This window comes from Papio anubis, chromosome 19 (assembly GCF_008728515.1).
Source record: "Papio anubis isolate 15944 chromosome 19, Panubis1.0, whole genome shotgun sequence".
Classification (NCBI taxonomy): Eukaryota; Metazoa; Chordata; class Mammalia; order Primates; family Cercopithecidae; genus Papio; species Papio anubis.
The window spans coordinates 53,928,308-53,946,871 of NC_044994.1; positions in this window are offsets into that span (position 1 = coordinate 53,928,308).

Genomic DNA, 18,564 nt, shown 5'->3' on the forward strand with positions numbered 1-18,564 from the left:
TAGCCCACTGCTTCTCTATATTGTTTGGTACCTATGTAACCCTTCTCTATATGAATGGGAACGGACTAAGTAGGGATACTTGCTAGACAGGTATTCCTGTCAACTATCTGAACTGGTACAGTAGTGGAACCTAATAACCCTTCCAAAGATAGGAAAGTCTGAATTAAAATAAATGACAAATGTAGAGAAAAAATAGTAGCTAGGGGTAAGAAATAAAAAAATGGATATATAATAAGGCAAACACTATTGGATATTAAATTGGCAATTTCAGAGATGTTCAGAGCAAGAGAAAGATATTATCCCTTAGCACAATCATACCAGATGCCCAAAAGGATGAACCCGTGTCTACCAAGACCACCCCTGCTTTTGGAATCTGACAAGGTCTAATGGAACCCGCAAACGTGAGCAGCCTCACTCCAGGAAGTACTGTAGTTATATGATATGAAGACGAATGAAACCAATTGTTGATAGCTGAGTGGAACACTAGTGAACTATTCTTTTCACTCTTATTTTTCAGGCTGCAGCTACTATAAAGGACACTGTTTGGGGAGAAATTTCCAGAAGCTACTCCTCAACAGGCCATGCAGTATACAACTCCCAATAGACTGATCACTGTGAAACTGTAAACCTTGATGTCCAAATGCTCAGAAAGGTCTTTGGCGATAATGCTGAAAATGTAGCAGCAGCATTTCTGACATGCCACAGTGTGCTTCTTACAAGAATGTTACTATCCTCATTTTTGTTGGTGGAAAGCTATAAAACAGAATTTTTTTAAAATGGGTTTCAGAAAAGAATAAAGCAGTAGGCTTCACAAGCTGAATTCTAATTTCCCTAGGGAACAGCCGCAACCTAAGACAAGGAAGTCTATGGGAGGCCTTATGGCATACTCAAACTACCAGCTAACCCTGGCATGAGGGACCAAACATTTTGAGATACAAAACACGTGTGCTTACTGCACTCAGCCTGCTAGTACACAATGGTGCACTAATGTGTGGTATACTCATGGTATACTAATACATGGTGTACTAATTAGGACATTGGTGTACTAACACACGGTGGATTAAACAGCTTTTGGGCCACAAAACAAAGTGTTTGGGGGAGATAGGTAGCAGCCTAGACATCACGGAACAAATTAAATTCACTTTTAAATGAGGAGCAATATTCAGAGGAAAAAGATATATTAACTAGAATAAACAGATTTGAGGAAATTCTTTTCCAGGAAGGACACAAGCGAGAGAGATCATCTTGTCCAGATGATGAGGCTTTAGTGAAGTGAGTGAGGAAGACTCAACAAATAACGATACATAATGCCAGGATCCAGCACTGGGAAAGGGCTTGTACCCTGGGCCCCTTGACTATTTTAGTACAGATTGAGGCTGAAGCAGCCATGAGACCTTGGCCCTCCTTCTAAGCTGCTGGGGCTCTAGGGGAACCCATATAGGATCCTATGGATCTCTAAACTTAGGGAAGTTATCGGGAACTATTGTGACTTGCACTGATGCACAATGACTGCCCTCACCTTAAGAATAGATCAGCTAAGAATTATATATGTGCTGTAAACAATTAGCAGGGATAGGGGCTGTCCTCAGTAATACCCATGTCCTCCCCATAGGAAGAAGGTGGGTCCTGTTATGTAAGAGCACACAATGGAAACCAGTCTCAGTACAAGACTATGAACAAAGGCAGGCTAACTGGGTTTCTCCCTGCCTGGCTTGAAACCTACAAATAACCAAATCATGACCAATTGTAATGATGTCAGCCCACAATAATATCTGGCATATGGGCAGAGGCCAATTCAGTTGGGAAGACATCACAACTACCTCTGTAGTTCTTACTGATTTTTCATGTAATGAAACTGAATTGTACCATTATCATATTGTAATATGGTATTAAGACTGGCTTTGTTGGTAAACTTAAACTACCTTATATAAATAACTTATATAATAATATTCATACTAATGATCAAGCATATTAGAAGAGGGAGTTCAAACCTCCCCAGGATGTACTCATGAAAAATGACAGGTCTGAGGAAGAAATGGCTTTAGCTAAACATCAACTTATTGCCATGCTAAACATGCACAAGTTAATCACAAGATATGAATAAAGGTGGATCAAGGGGGTAACTGAGCAATTAAATTAGTACAAAAATACAAACGTATTAATGCCCTTATAAGGTGGATCAGTTGTTCCTTCAAGTCTATCCCTACCCTACACTGGCTCCTCCAAACGTTCAGTATCTTCATGCTGATATGATTGTTTCAGCTATTACATAAATGCTACACTGAGTATAGATGCTTGGAAAGTTGTATCATTTTAGTAAGAGAGCTAGGCAAGGAACCAGGGGTGTGGACTATATGGGAAGGAGGAAACAGAACAGGCCTGGGTTGCTCAAACCTTGCACATGCCCAATAAATGCCTGCTTTGGGATTGGCCTTTGGCTGGCTCCTGGTAGGTGAGCTCTGAGCCTTTGGAACATTCTGTGTGATAAAAATGCTTGTATATGCCTGAGGCTTTGGGCCATCCAGTACTAGTTTTAGCAGATGGTTTATACTAACAATGCGATTTATGGTGAATGCCTGTTTTTGCTCTGGGGGACTGGAGTCTGAATAGTTGAAATTGTATATGCCTATGTAACTGAGGTCAATTAAAAAGCCTAGACACCAAGGCCCACGTGAGCTTCCCTGGTTGGCTAAACTTTGCACATGTTGTCACACAGCAATGCTGGGAAAGTTAAGTACATCCATGTGATTCCCCTGGGAGAGAACCCCTGGAAGTTTACACCTGGTTTCTCCTGGATTTTACTCCATAGACCTTGTGCCTTTCTTAGTTTAATCTGTATCCTTTCACTGTAATAAACTGTAACCATGAATATAACCATGTTTTCTGAATCCTATAAGACCTTCTAGTGAATCATCAAGCCTGAGGATGGTTTTGAGGGTCCCCTAACCCACGAAGTAATTGGGGAAGGCTACATAAAGGAAATTGAATACAAGCTGAGACTTGAAGGATGGGTAGATATCCTAAGGAAGAACAGACAATTCAAGACAGGAAGGAGGTTGGACACGTATAAGAAAGTCCTCTACTGCAATTAAAAATCTTGCAAGAGAAAAAGAAAAAATTTCATCTCATCTAGAAGTTTTCGGCCTGCCTTATGGCTTCCTGGAGATTTCTTTATGACTAATTTCTAACCCTGGCAATAAATACTATGAAACTGCATTTTTGTTTTCTAAATTACGTTTCATAAGTTTGGAAGTACATCATTAACAACTCTCCAGTTCATTCATCCTCCTTAAAACTGAACTGAAACCTGTTTCTATTTTGAATGTTAATAAGTTGTAGATTTTATCTTTCACAGAATCTAGTTCTTTTATTTTTACAGATAAAGCCCGCCTACAAATACAGGCCCTGTTGACTGTCACTTTCTTGAGAAAATTCACAAATTGTGCCATATGATAGAACTTGTATTATAAAAAGTTATTCCACATCATCTGTCACCAAAATCATCTGAATTTTTTTTTTGTTTGGCCAAGGCTTTTTGCCAAGTAGCTAAAAATGTTTTATCATGGACAACTGATTTCCTAATAAAGCTTCTAGGTCATATATATAAATATATATAAAAACATATTTATATAAATTTATTTGTATTACATGGTCCAAATATGCCTGGTATTCTAATTATACCAAGATCTACACCACAAAATGCCCTTCTTTGGGTATTTTTATCACCTCTGTTATTAGCCTTTTTTGTGACTGCCTCCAAGTTTGAAGAAATTCTTTCTTGGCTCTCTAGCTCCCGAATCCAATACTTTGAGTGTCAAAATGAAGACCTTCCACAGATATTTCAGAAGTTTTTTTTTTCTCTGAAGCACCATGAAAATTATGGCTAACTTCTCACAGAAATTCTTCTTCTGTATTTTATATAAAAAATATAAAAACAGGAGTGATGGGGGAAAGCAACTCTATAGCAGGTAATCAATTGAAGAGTATATCTCGTGAGAGAGTGTTGAGCTCAATTGATTCCTCTGATTTGCTTCCTATTTAAGATGTATCTTTCAGGGACCTAACAGTTCTCCTGAGTTCATACAAATAACAAGACTTGTAGTAGCATAAGCCAGCTTGCTACACCACCGACTGAACACCGCAGAGCTATCAGTTCTCATTCTTATATTAAAATATAACCTGGTCAAAGTCCAGTGACAGACTTCTGCTCCTGTGTTACCAGGTGGGCGACAGTGCCAGGAGTACTAACCTATCTCATTGGGTTGCTTGAAAATTATTAAAAAGGGACATTCCAAAGAATTCTCCCAGCATAAAGCATTATACCAACACTAAGTAAAAACACATCAGTGATTTTAAAATATCATGGTGAAAGTGTGTTATAGTAGAGACTATAACAGCCTCTCACATTTTGTATTTACACTGGCAAGAATGATACTGTTGGCAGATAATCTTTGTGAAAGTAACAACAATAGTCAGCCAAGGACTTGCCTTGAATGTGAAAGCAAAGCAAGATGTCTTGGGTACTTCCGAAGTTGGCACTCTCAACTACAATTCATCTCTGAGCCCAGCAGATACATTTAACTTGCATGAATTAGTTGAAAATGGAGTGCATTTTACCTAAGACTTCGCCTAATTTTATGATTTGCTGTGTTCTTTAGGCACCTGGCACCTGACAGATTCTAATTTCAATATTTTAAAATCATTAGTAAGATTGCACTAAGCTTTACTTTTAAATGCTTGTAATCACTTGCTATAATCTGTTTCAGCATTTTTTTAAGTTTTAATATTTTTTGGCTGTAAGGAATGAGTGAGAAGGAGCTTCTTTGCCCAGAATCTATCCAGAGCTTCTTTCACTAAAAAGATAAGAAACCTGAAAGTCAGCAAGCACAAACAACAACAGAAAACAACAAATCCGCATTTTCTAAAAATAACTATTGAAAATCTAGGATCAGATAATCCCTTTACAAGAATAATTCTCCTTTAATGCCTCCTTTATGGTTTCTGAAGCTGACAAGTGCAGAAAGCATTTGATTCTGAGCTACCTACAGAACACACTTGTGAATGATGCTCTTTTCAATCACATGAGAGAGTTCCTGCTATGACCCCATTCCACCCAATGCCCAGCTTCTCCAAACTGCATCACAGAGGAATTCAGCCTTAGTAGATAAGCATGCCAACAATGTCAATGGAGAAAAAGTGGCAGACTGTGTCCACACTCTCTCCACAATCCCACTTCCTCAAGCGGGGGAGATGTGCTGTTCATTCATCATTTACAACTTGCTGCCATGATTCTGCAAAGTCAATACACACTCCTACCTCAAAGGGAAAAGAAAAGAAAATTGAATTTCCTCTAGTATGTGCATACCTGCCTACAGTGCAAACATATTTGTTTAAACATATACACAAACATATGTTTAAACATATATAATGTCTTCCTAAATTAGTATATCTGCATATATGTATGCCTTTAATCACTTGCTTCTCATATATATATGAGTGACATGTGTGACATCTCAGATATGTGTGTATTTTTGTATGTATATATGTATATGTGTGTGTGTGTGTGTGTGTATGTATATATATAAAGCAAGAGTCTGATCAAAAGTTTAAGATTAACTTTTATATTTCTGCTAAGGCTGGGGTATGGGAAGGACCATGCAGAGAAGAGCCACAGTAAGTAAAATGTAGGCAATTAGCAAGGTGTCCGTGAACTCTTTATCCCAGATACAGTGCACCTGCCTGCAGAAATCTGATTTTACCTAAAAACACAACTTAACTTTGTAAAAAAGAGTCTGACTCCAGTTTTTATATTTGGCTACTGACAGCTTTTAAGCTCCACTCCTTCTCTTCCCCTTTTCCCCACCGGCTGGGCAAGCTGGTAAGAAAGCCCAGGGCTTCCTCCCTTGGGGTCAGCAGGAAGTTCAAACATGGAAGTCCCAGGCACGTGAGGGAACCTTTATCCTAGCCCCATTCCCTAACCACAATAAAAGCCAAGTCAGTGCCCTTCCCTGCTGTCTCAAGCCATTTTTATACATGCTCACAAGCCCCCCTGTCCTCCCCAGAAAGCCTCATTTTGTGAGTAGTAAACCTTTTCATCCCCTTTTGGTGCATGTGTGACATCAGTTTCAACAACAGAACCAAATTTTGGGTGGGTGACAAAGTCCACAGTGTCTTTGTGGTAGCCACAACAAGCATCATCTAAGTGTGATCATTATTATTAAGGTGAACTAGGATTTGAGTCATTATTACATTCACTGTTTAGTCCAGCATTTTTATTTGTCAAGGAAAAACCAGTAACCAGTGTTTTATGACATTATTTGTGTGAAAGTGGTTGTAACTCTTTGGTCATGACTATGGGAATAGGGCTCTAATTTGTCTCTGGGAGTATCACAAGTCCCTTGCCTCAAGCTCTCCAGATACCTTGGGAGACTTTACTGGGCAGCTTAGTACTTTTAACACCAACTCCTTACATTGTAGGCACACAGAGAAAAATAAATAAGATCAAAGGTTTAGTTAAATAAAATTTAAAATTATCAAGCATCATCCCACACTATATTACAACCTGTCATAAATTTTTCTATATCTAATTAGTAAATTACTTCCAAAGAATAAAAGGGAATTAATAAAACAAAGAGATGATTTGGGGACATCCAAAATCAAGAAAACTTGTTTTCTACCAAAATCTCAATCTGTTTCCATCTTAATAAAAGCAGAACAAACTGATAAAAACTAAATAGGAGACCCTTATGAGACACATAAGTGACACCTGAGTCTTGGGCTAAGAGTGACTACCACAAAGAGAGGATAATAAAAGGCAGACAGAAATATGAAGAGTTCACCCAAGTATTGTACTCTCCTAATGGAGGGTGGGGTAGCAGAAGATATCTCCCTTCTTTGGAAAGACAATAATGGTATGAAATACACAAATCAGGATAATAATGATTAACTTGCAGCTGTGAGCATCACACAACTTTATAAATTGAAAATGCTGTGTAAACTTAAGCACTGCATAACTTGTAGCTGTGACTGTTTCTCTCTCTTCTATATCCTACATGGATCTCCTAAGAAGCCATGATAATTCAAGTCATATAAGAAGTTCAGCTTGATGTAAGTTCTTTTTATTACCTTTTCATTTGTCTTCTTAAATACCTGTGCATGTTTGCAACAAGCAGATGTTGTATATTTGTAATACGGAACTAAAAACAATAAATACAAGTATAATAGGGTCAATTTTGTCTAGCTATGAGAAGAGACTTTCTAATTAAATCTGCTCTACAAAGAAATGGGCTTTCTCAAAAAAGAATTGAACTTCCAATGCCTGGAAAAACTCAGATAGAAGTCATCTGTCATGGGGTTGCAAACAGCCTGTCTGCATTGGGAGGAAGATTGGAATACATGATTTGTAAGGTCTCTTTCCATTTATTACTAAAATGTGGTGACTGATTGATCGCATGAACAGAAAAAACATATCATGAACAGAAAAAAACATATCATGAACATGAACATTATTTTTGTCCCCTTAAAAATTTTTAAAATCTCTTTTCCAAAGGAACGTTCCTAAGGCATGTGGTGTTGATCATCCCCTGGAAGAAAGACAAACTACTCAACCTTGATTTCTCCTCTCTAAGACATAATTTCAGATTAAAAGCCAGGGGTGGGGGGATAGTGGGGACAATAACATAGTTAATAAACCTTATAGCACAGCCAGCGCCATCAGTTCACCAACAGCTGCATATTGAGTAGTTATTGTGTTGCAGGCATTGCAGGAAATAAAGGATGTATAAACGCAAAGTCCCTGGCTTCGGTGTCCTTGAAATATGTTTGGACAAATAAGACATAAAAAGTAAACGTTTATAAATAAATAAAAGAGGTTGCAAACAGCCTGCCAGGGACTAGATCCAACCTGCATGCCTCATTTGGCCAACACTGTCTTTAAATTTTTTAACTTAGAATGGCATTAGGTAGGATATATACCTTTCTATTCACCATGTTACCAATTCTCACTTCTTATACTGGCCCAACTCATACACTTACATCAAACACCTGACCCTACATGCATTTGCATTTTCAGCATGCTGATCTACAACATGAAAGATGAATAGCAGCAATAATATAGATTGGCATATGGTTACTTTCAAATAAATATTACAAATCACAAACACTAGAGAGGTGAAGAGATAGGTGTGGGCCGTCTTCTCCAAGACTTCATTTGGAAGGGAACATCTAATCTGAGTTTTAAAGAAAAGAAAATACTTAAGCAAAAAGAAGAGGAGAAGCAACCCCAAGCATGATGACAGAAGAAAAAGTCAGAGGTAGAAAAGTACAAATTATAATTAGGAAGATATGCTGAGAGCAGTAGAGAGTAGAAGAAAAAGATGAGGGTGAGAAGGTTTGTTCAAACTGTACAAGGGTTTGAAAGCCAAGCCATATTAATTAGAAGAATTAGCTAAAAGTGACAGAAGCCCAAATCAAAGGAGTTTAATCTGAACTAGGAATTCATTGGCTTCTCCAATTGATAAGTAAAGGGTAGGACTAAATTCAAATACAGCTGGATCCAAGCACTCAAATGATGTTACCCGCTCCCTCACTCTTTCCTTCCCACTCTTGCACTTACAAAAGGACCCTGAGTCCAGGAAAATGGGGTCGTGGGTCCTACGCTGACTGCTGTGGTTGAAGGAAAGCAAGTCTGTTAATAAAAATGATGTTCTGTGTTCTGGGCAGTCATAATAAAGGAAGGGTTTATTTCCTTTATTGCTCACCCAGGTTCAGGCTACAGAAAGCCACTGAAGTTTTCATATTGGAAAATGCTATGACCAAAGCACTCTCTTAAAAAGCTTGCATGATGAATTGAGGAAAAGATGAATGAACTTGAGGAGACCAGTTGAGAGGCTCGTCTGGTGGCCTAAGAATGAGAACATAAAGTTCAGATTAAAACAGAAGACAATGAGAAACATACAGATGCAAGAAATATTAAGGAAGACAAATCAATAGGATATGGAGATTGATTCACTGTGGGAAAGGGAGGTTTCAATGATAATTCATTCAAGAAATAGTCATTGAGTGCCAATTCTGTTTTAGAGACTGCTGTAGGCGCTGGTGAATAAAGTAGACAAGATATTTGCATCATGAAGCATACATTCTTCTGGGTAATACTAAAGAGAGATACATAAGCTGATAAGTAATATAATTCCATCTCCTAATAAATGCTCTAAAGAAAAAAATGTGTAAATGACATAGAGAAGTGAGTGGAAGGTACTGTTTTAGGGTCCTCTGACAAGGCCTTTAAAGGAGGTAACACTGAAGCTGAGGGCTAAATGGTGACAAGAAAGCAGCCATCTGAGGATATGAGAAAGAAGTGTTCAGGCAGAGGACCAGCAAGTCAAAACACTCCAAGATAGGAACGAGCATGGCAGAGTAGCCAGGTAGGAAGAATACTGTTTGGCTGGAGAAGAGTGGACCAAGAGACAAGGAAAGGAGAGGCAATCAGAGCCGGGCAAGACCCAGATCCAGCCAGGCCACCTAAGCCATGGAAGACAGGGTTTTATGCAAATTTCCACAGAAATTCATTGGGCAGGGAAGAGGCATGATCTCATTCGGGCAGTATGCAGATCACTCAGGCTTCAGTGTAGAGACTGGACCATAGGCAAGAGGAGAAGAAGCGAGGAGGGCAGACATCAGGTTACTGTGAAGGTCCAGACAAGAGAAGATGGCGGCTTCTGCTGGGATGTTGGCGGTGGACACGATGTTACGTGTTAGATGTTCACAGAAATCCCAGATGTCGTGCCTGAGTAAAACCGGCATTACCATAAAGAGAAAAACAGAAGCGAACTAAAGAATGTTTTCATACTTACACCTGAATGTATCTGCTACTCAAGAATGTATAAACTGTTGGATTTGATTCCCTTTACAAGACTAAAGGCAGACAAGTGTTTCCTTCTAACTATGTGTAAAGTGAAAGAAACATGAGCTTGAGCCTAAGAACTGCTTCTGACTAAAAGTTTTCACCAACAGTGGAAGACTGTTGACAATAGCTATTTCTGATCTGGGAAAAGCCCTAAAGGATATCCCAAAGAAAGAGAAAATATAAGAAAGGAACATAAAAAATAAATCAAAATGAAATATTTAAAAGAAAAATTATTTCACAGAGGAATTCTTGAAAACTTCATAGGAAAAAAATGAGTGTTTTCGGCCTCTGGCTTTGACAAATTTTGTACCACAACAAAAAAGACATGATTCCCTGTGTCTTCTTCACCTTATTCTTTCTACTGAATTTTGGTCATTTTCCAGAACAAAATATATTACAGAGACATTTCTATACAGTTATTTAAAGTGTAAACGTGTACAGATTTTCTGGATGGGATTTCGGCAGAATTTATAAAAGAAAAAAAGAGATATATCCTCTAGTCTGCTAGTTAGTTATAGGAATTTATACTAAAAGTATATTTTAAAATTTTATATTAAAAGTATATCATTTATATGAAAGTTATTAATTACAGAATTACATATATTCATTAAAAATCTGAAATAACCTAAATGCACAACAGCAGGGGATGAGCATCCTTGCCATCAATGAGTTTTCTGTATCCTTATTGTGTTAGGTACAAACACGCATGGGCAGGAGGAGAATCTGGGGAAATGCAACAGAAGGGCCCTTCTGGAGTCTCACTGGGTAAGCAAGTCTCTTCAGGTGGTACCTGGTTCATGAAAAAAAGGGAAATTCTGGCCTCATCAGAGGAATTCCCTGAATCAATTATTTCAGACTTCAAATTCCAGTTTTGAAATGAAAATAACCAATAAAAAGAAAGGACTAAAAAATTAAAAATCCTGCAGAACTATAGGCTCGTCATTTGGGGATCAAAGCCAACTGGTTAGCACCTTGAGACTAAAGATGTAGCAGCTCTGTCAACCATATTTGTTTGCATTTTGATCCTGGAATCATCCGTGTTTTGCAATGTTGTTTGTCTCAGGCATTCCTTGGCTATATCAGAGATCTATTGCTATATCAGAGATCTATTGATATTTTGTTCCTTGAAATGTCTAAAAATCTTTACAGTCTCAGCCTTTATCAAGTTTAAGGAAGGTACCCAGGAGCCACACAAAGAAGATAAAAAGAATTAGTTGTCAATGGCTGTTTCAGTTTCATGTTGAAAAAGAAAGAAGGGTGGGGGGAAGGGAGGGAAGGAGCGAAGACAAATGAATACAAAAATGAAGCACATTTTACAACTACCTTAACGACTGTCTATGACACTAGCACTCCCTCCTCATCTCCTTTGGGCCACTTCGGAATTATTTTTCACAATTAGTGGGAGAAATGAATAAATAAATGGCAGAAAATTTAATTGCAGATGCTAACCCTGAGTGCAATAATTGAGGCAGAGAATTTAATCTGATGGCTCCAGGTACTGAACCAAAAAAGAAAGGAAACACAATATGTTTATATTTTAATGATTTTCATTTTTAATTAGTGACTTCAAAAAAATTTTAAAAACCTGAGTTTGACCTCAAATATTATCTCGTTTTAATTAGTTTCCATATTTCTCTAACATTGTGAAAAATAATGTTCAGGCTTTGTTTTCCTTTGAGTGACAAACAACTTCATGCACTGTGACAAAGCCCCACTTTAGAACTTTAAAAAATACGGATGTGTTATAAACAAGGTTTACATGCTGGTGACTCTGGTTTAAAATCTGTTTAAAAGGTAACCATGTGCCCTCGGTTATGATGACATTTGTACCATACTCATTTGGAAAAACTCTCAAGAGACATCATTCATGTTTAACGAAACACATTTGGTGCAATCAAAGCTGTATTTTAATGTCCTCATTTGCAGTATTGTCTCATAACATTGGCCTCTGCTTTGGAGGCTGAGAAAAAAGAAACAAACAATCCAGATCCTATTTTTCTTTACTTCCTCTGACACTTATTAGCTTGCCATGATTTTAAAATAGGGCTTTTTGCTTCTTTATACATGACAACTTAGTTTCTTGCCTGGAGACCACTTTTTCTATCACCGAGTTTCCTATTCAAGGAATGAGAGGGTAATAACCCTGCCATTGGGTTGAACTCTGGATCTATCTAGGTGTTCGAAGGGACATTTTCATTTTAATGATGAAAATGCATCCACCTCTTCTCCAGTTCTTACACTAAAAGGAAGACTTACACTAACCAAAGATCCAAGTTCAATGAGGAATATAATCATTGTTTAAACTGTGTGAACAATTCTCACGTGATTGGGTCGCCAAGGACTTTCTGGTTGGACGATCAATCACTCAAAGGTCACATTGTCCTCACAGAATCATGGTAGTCAAGGAAATGAAAGTGATGGCCCAACGTATATCCATTTGATATTGGTTGAGAATCTAAACACTTCCATAGCATGGCTTGTGAGTATTTATTTCAGAACATGCAGTGGTGACTGACTATGGCCATTAGCTTTTTCCTATTGTGATCTTCCTTTTTTTCATTTTGTGTGAGATTAATTTGTGACTGAGATTTATTAGCCTCAAGGAGGCTGGGGTTGATGAGATTTTGTTGATATACTGCGTAGAACACACATCAAGTCAAAGAGAAAAGATGAGAAATTGAAATGATAAAGTTGTACTGCTAGCTTGTTGCTGAGGTAATTGAAGTGGCTTGTGTTGTGCAGTGTTGTGATGGGTAGAAATAAAATATGTACGAATTTATCTAGATCATACTTCTGAAGAAAGGGACGACAAAATATATCCCCTTTCTATTTATGTGTTGAGAAAATCTCCCAAGCCTTTTTTGACAGTAACATTGAAGCAAAATGAAAACAAAATCCATTCAGAATGAGATCCAGAAGTGAAGCCAGCTCTATGTTATCCATGGAAATATGCTAAGGGTTAGCATCGATCACTGAAATATGAGAATAATGTAAAAAAGGTGTTTTGTCTCCTAGGTGAAACCACAGCTCTATATAATTTCTTTTTAACAAAACTGAAATAGGGCAACAAAATGGATTCATTTTTTTTAATGTGCCCAGCTTTCCCTCAGATAGAGATTCTAATTATCAGTGAAATTCCTGGAAAATACATACTCACTAGAATAAAAAATATAGAAAAAGCAAGGGTCATGACATTCATGAGGCACTAGAATGTCAGTTGCACAATCACAGGGATCAGCAGCTCACTGATGTGTCCCAAGCTCCTGGAACTGTGCTGGCACAGGAAAGGTGCCCACTGGGACTTTGCTGAATTAACCAAGTGCACGCTCAATCCTTTACTGCGAAGATCTGACTGGTTGGCATGGTGCGATCACAAATCTTTCTTTACTTTCCAGAGTCATGTGGCAGATACACATATCACATGAGAACCTGGTGCTTCAGAGAAGTCCCACAACACATGGCCCTGGATAATGGACCACAGCTCAACTCTAGTGGGCACCCCCCTGCCAGGGTTGTAGAGGTTTCAGAGACTGACTGATGTTCTCCCTGTGAAGCCCATAGTGATATTCCAGGATTGTTCTACAAAATTCTAAGTCTTTAGTTCATTCAAACACATAACAGTGACCAGGTAATGTGAGAGAACCCTCACAGGGTGATATGGCTTGGCTGTGCCCTCAACCAAACCTCAACTTGAATTGTATCTCCCAGAATTCCCATGCATTGTCAGAGGGACCCAGCAGGAGGTAATTGAATTATGGGGGCTGGTTTTTCCTGTGCTATTCTTGTGATAGTAAATAAGTCCCCCAAGATCTGATGAGTTTATCAGGGATTTCTGCTTTTGCTTCTTCCTCATTTTCTCTTGCCATGTAAGAAGTGCCTGTCACCTCCTGCCATGATTCTGAGGCCTCTCCAGCCACATGAAACTGTAAGTCCAATTAAGCCTCTTTTTCTTCACAGTCATGTGTATGTCTTTATTAGCAACATGAAAAGGGAATAATGCAGTAAATTGGTACCAGGAGTGGGGTATTGCTAAAAAGATACCTGAAAATGTGGAAGTGAATTTGGAACTGGGTAACAGGCAGAGGTTGGAACATTTTGGAGGGCTCAGAAGAAGACGGAAAAATATGGGAAAGTCTGGAACCTCCTAGAGATTCATTGAATGGCTTTGACAAAAATTCTGATAGTGATATAAACAATAAGGTCCAGGCTGAAGTGATCTCAGATGGAGAGGAGGAACTTGTTGGGAACTAGAGCAAAGGTGATTCTTATTATGTTTTAGCAAAGACACTGGTGGCATTTTGCCCCTGCCCTAGAGATTTCTGGTACTTTGAACTTGAGAGAGATGATTTAGGGTATCTGGTGGAAGAAATTTCTAAGCAGAAAAGTATTCAAGAGGTGACTTGGGTACTGTTAAAAGCATTCCATTTTAAAAGGGAAACAGGCAGAAAAGTTTGGAAAATTTGTAGTCTGATGATGCAGTAGAAAAGAAAAACCCATTTTTTTGAGGAGAAATTCAAGCTGTCTGCAGAAATTTGCATAAGAAGCAAGGAGCCTAAAGTTAGTACCCAAGACCATGGGGAAAATGTCTCCAGGCCATGTCAGATACTTTCATGGCAGCCCCTCCCATCACAGGCCTGGAGGTCCAGGTGGAAAGAGTGGTTTTGTGGGCTGGACCAAGGATCTCCATGCTGTGTGCAGCCTAGGGACTTGGTGCCCTGTGTCCCAGTAGTTCCAGCCATGTTTGAAAGGGGCCAATGTACAGCTGGGGCTGTGGCTTCAGAGGGTGGGAGCCTTGGCAGCTTCCACATGGTGTTGAGCCTTCAGGTGCAGAGAAGTTAAGAATTAAGGTTTGGGAACCTCTGCCTAGATTTCAGAAGATGTATGGAATCACCTGTATGCACAGGCAAAAGTTTGCTGCAGGAACAAGGCCCTCACGGAGAACCTTTGCTAGGGCAGTGAAGAAGTGAAATGTGGGGACAGAGCCCCTACACAGAGTCCCCACTTGGGCACTGCCTAGTGGAGCTGTGAGAAGAGGGCCACCATCCTCCAGAACCCAGAATAGTAGATCAACTGACAGCTTGCACCATGTGCCTGGAAAAGCCGCAGGCACTCAACGCCAGCCCATGAAGCAGTCAGGAGGGGGGCCACACCCTGCAAAGCCACAGGTGTGGAGCTGTACAAGACCATGGGAACCCACCTCTTGCATCAGTGTGACCTGGATTTGAGACCTGGAGTCAAAGGAGATCATTTTGGAACTTTAAAATTTGACTGCCCCACTGGATTTCAGACTTGCATGGGTCCTGTAACCCCTCTGTTTTGGCCAATTTCTCCTATTTGGAATGCCTGTATTTACTCAATACCTGTACCCCCATTACATCTAAGAAGTAGCTAGCTTGCTTTTGATTTTACAGGCTTATAGGTGGAAGGGATTTACCTTGTCCCAGAGGAGACTTTGGACTGTGGACTTTTGGGTTAATGCTGAAATGAGTTAAGACTTTGGGGGACTGTTGGGAAGGCATGATTGGTTTTGAAATGTGAGGACATGAGATTTGGAGGGGCTTGGGGTGGAATTATATAGTTTGGCTGTGTCCCCACCCAAATCTCAACTTGAATTGTATCTCCCAGAATTCCTATGTGCTGTGGGAGGAACCCAGGAAGAGGTAATTGAATCAAGGGGGCCCATTTTTTTTTTTTTTTTCCGTGCTATTCTCATGACAGTGAATAAGTCTCACAAGGTCTGATGGGTTTATCAGGGGTTTCCACTTTTGCTTCTCCCTCATGTTCTCTTGCTGCCACCATGTAAGAAGTGCCTTTCACTTCCTGCCATGATTCTGAGGCCTCCTCAGTCATGTGGAACTGTAAGTCCAATTAAACCTCTTTTTCTTCCTTATCTTGGGTGTGTCTTTATCAGCGGCATGAAAATGAACTAATACACAGGGTTAAGCAAAACACAGTCTGACATTAGTGTCTTCTCTATCCTTTTATTGACCTGGTATTCTCGTATAAGTGAAATGAGGTTTAAGTCAACAAAATGCCTTGAAGAGGGAAAACTAAAAGTATGAAAAGAAACTCTGAAAGAGGTTTATGAAAGCAAGTGTGCTTCATTTTGATGAATGAGGGCTATAAAAACTGATAGCATTTCTGAGACTCCAGTTTTTCGAGGGGGCAATGGAGAAAGTTCTTTTTTGTGCAAATGGGAGTCATTTCCTTCCACTTCAGACTGCCCTCCATATAAGCTCTGCAGCAAACCAGGGGTCTCTAGCCCCAAAGTGTGTCTACTTCAATGCCTTAGGGAAAACTACAGCCTTAACCTGGGAAGAATCCACTACTGTTTTAGTACCTGTTTATTTTAGTCTTTCTCACAACAGTTTGTGCTCCAAAGGGCACCTGGAATACACTTCACATTTCTTGAATAAAGGTTCAGCTTGCACCAAAGGACCCCGTTACAGTTCTGCTCTCCCTCAAGACAGCTCTGATGACAAGGAATTATCTAAGACCCTTTTCTACATTAATCTCTGAAAGGACATCTAACTCTCAAACTGCCCCAGACAGAAGAAGCATCTCACAAATAGAGGAATAGCTAAAATTCCTGGAAATTTACTGGCCAGGAAATTTATTGGCCTGGCTCTGGAAATTTATTGGCCAGGCGACCCTGGGCAAGTCACCTAATTATTGCAAGGTGTATTCTTCTTCTCTATTTAGGTTAATTGGAAATACAACACGCAAGTACCCACCTCTGAGGCTGTTGTCTTGATTAATACATGAAAGATATTTAGCACAAATGAAGTACTGATCCATGCTACAACTTGTATAATCCTTGAATACATTATGGTAAGTGATATAAACCAGTCATAAAAGACCACATGCCATAGGATTCATTCATATGAAACCCCAGAATAGAGAAATCTATAGAGATAGAAAGCAGATCAGTGATTGTCTCAAGTTGGCGGGGGGATGAAAGGATGGGAGGGAATAGCTAAAGGGTAGATTTGAGAAAAATTCTAAACTAGATTGGTGATTCACACATCTGTGAATATACTAAAACCATTGAATTGTATGTCTCCAATTAGTGAATTATTTGGTATATGAATTATATCTCAATAGAGTTGCTTAAAAAGACATTTAGCACAGTACCTATCACACATTAAGTATTTTTAAAATGTCAGCCAGTATCATGTATTGGTTCACTCAACAGATATTTATTAAGCTCCTGTTATAAAGCAGGCACTGTCTTTCTTGTTCTTCTTATAACTTTTTACCTATTTTACATTTTAAACTCTTGTATGTGCATGAAATACGCAAAGGTTTTATTATTGCAAGAAAAGTCCAGAACACTGTTGTAACTAAAATGCCTCATTTGAAAAGATAAAATTAATTTTGTGAATACAATTCTTTAGGTATTAAGTTGTTACTTTATAGTCATATAGTCATGACAACCCTGCAACCATATAAGCATCTTAAAAATACCAACAAAAAGTTTTCATTAACTTAAAACTAGAAAATTTATTTATAGTCAACTTAGAAAGTTTTCCAAATGAGAAATACATAATGTAGTGACAGCAGAGCAGTTCTATGTTTCTGTGGATTTGACCATTTCATATTTAAGAATCACAGAAGTAAAATGTGCATGGAATGGTTTAAATCAAATAACGAGTTCTAAAAGCCATATCTGCAACTCAGAAGACATTAAACAATTATTCTAAGTAGCTCTAAAAACGCCATTGTCCCTACTATATTTCCCATGACTTTTATAAAGCAATTAAATTATCCTTCACCTTACCCTTTTCTCCATCATCAACTCCCTCATTTCAATTTTCCAAGAAAGACTCGTATAAAAGGCAAAATAATAGATTTCTAACCAAAAATATATAGTAAAGAAAAGGAAAACATAGAACTCTAAAAGCTATGCCCAAATGGTAAATTCTTTTATCAAAAAAAAAAAAAAAATAGATCTGCTTTGGCAAATGCAGAGATTTAAATGGTGTCAGGTTATGCCAAGTTGGTGTGTGCAACAGCTGGAAGCTGTCTTCACCATAATTGTGGCCTTAAGCACAAAAGAGAACAAAGCAGCAAACTAAAAAGACAATTCCCCTAGCAGCCAGATTACCCTCTGCAAATCCTAACTTCTTTGTTTCTCCTTTCAGATCTGGTAGGCTGCGCATCAGAAACCAAAAAAGATTGGAATGCATTGAGGACCCCTGTAACCTAATTTCTCCTGGAGAGATTGACTGAGATCTTGGCTGCAGGAGCTGGAACCCAGGTAGAAAAAGTAAGTCTGTGCTGGTGCAGGATTTTTATTTTAAAATAATGCTCTCTCGGCATCCTCAATTCCTCCATAAACACACCATGTTTTTGTTCATTGACACTGTTTACTACATCAGCAAAAGTCATTGCAAAAACGGGGGAAATCACCCTGAAAATAAAGTATTCTAGGAAGCTTTAACTTGTAGATGTATTCAGGATTCCTTCACAAGCACAGATTCTGAGGTGAACCAAAGTAAAGAAATTTAAAAGACTGAGTGACATGATTGTATATTTAGAAAATCCCATTGTCTCAGCCCAAAATCTCCTTAAGCTGATAAGCAACTTCAGCAAAGTCTCAGGATACAAAATTAATGTGCAAAAATCACAAGCATTCTTATACACCAATAACAGACAAA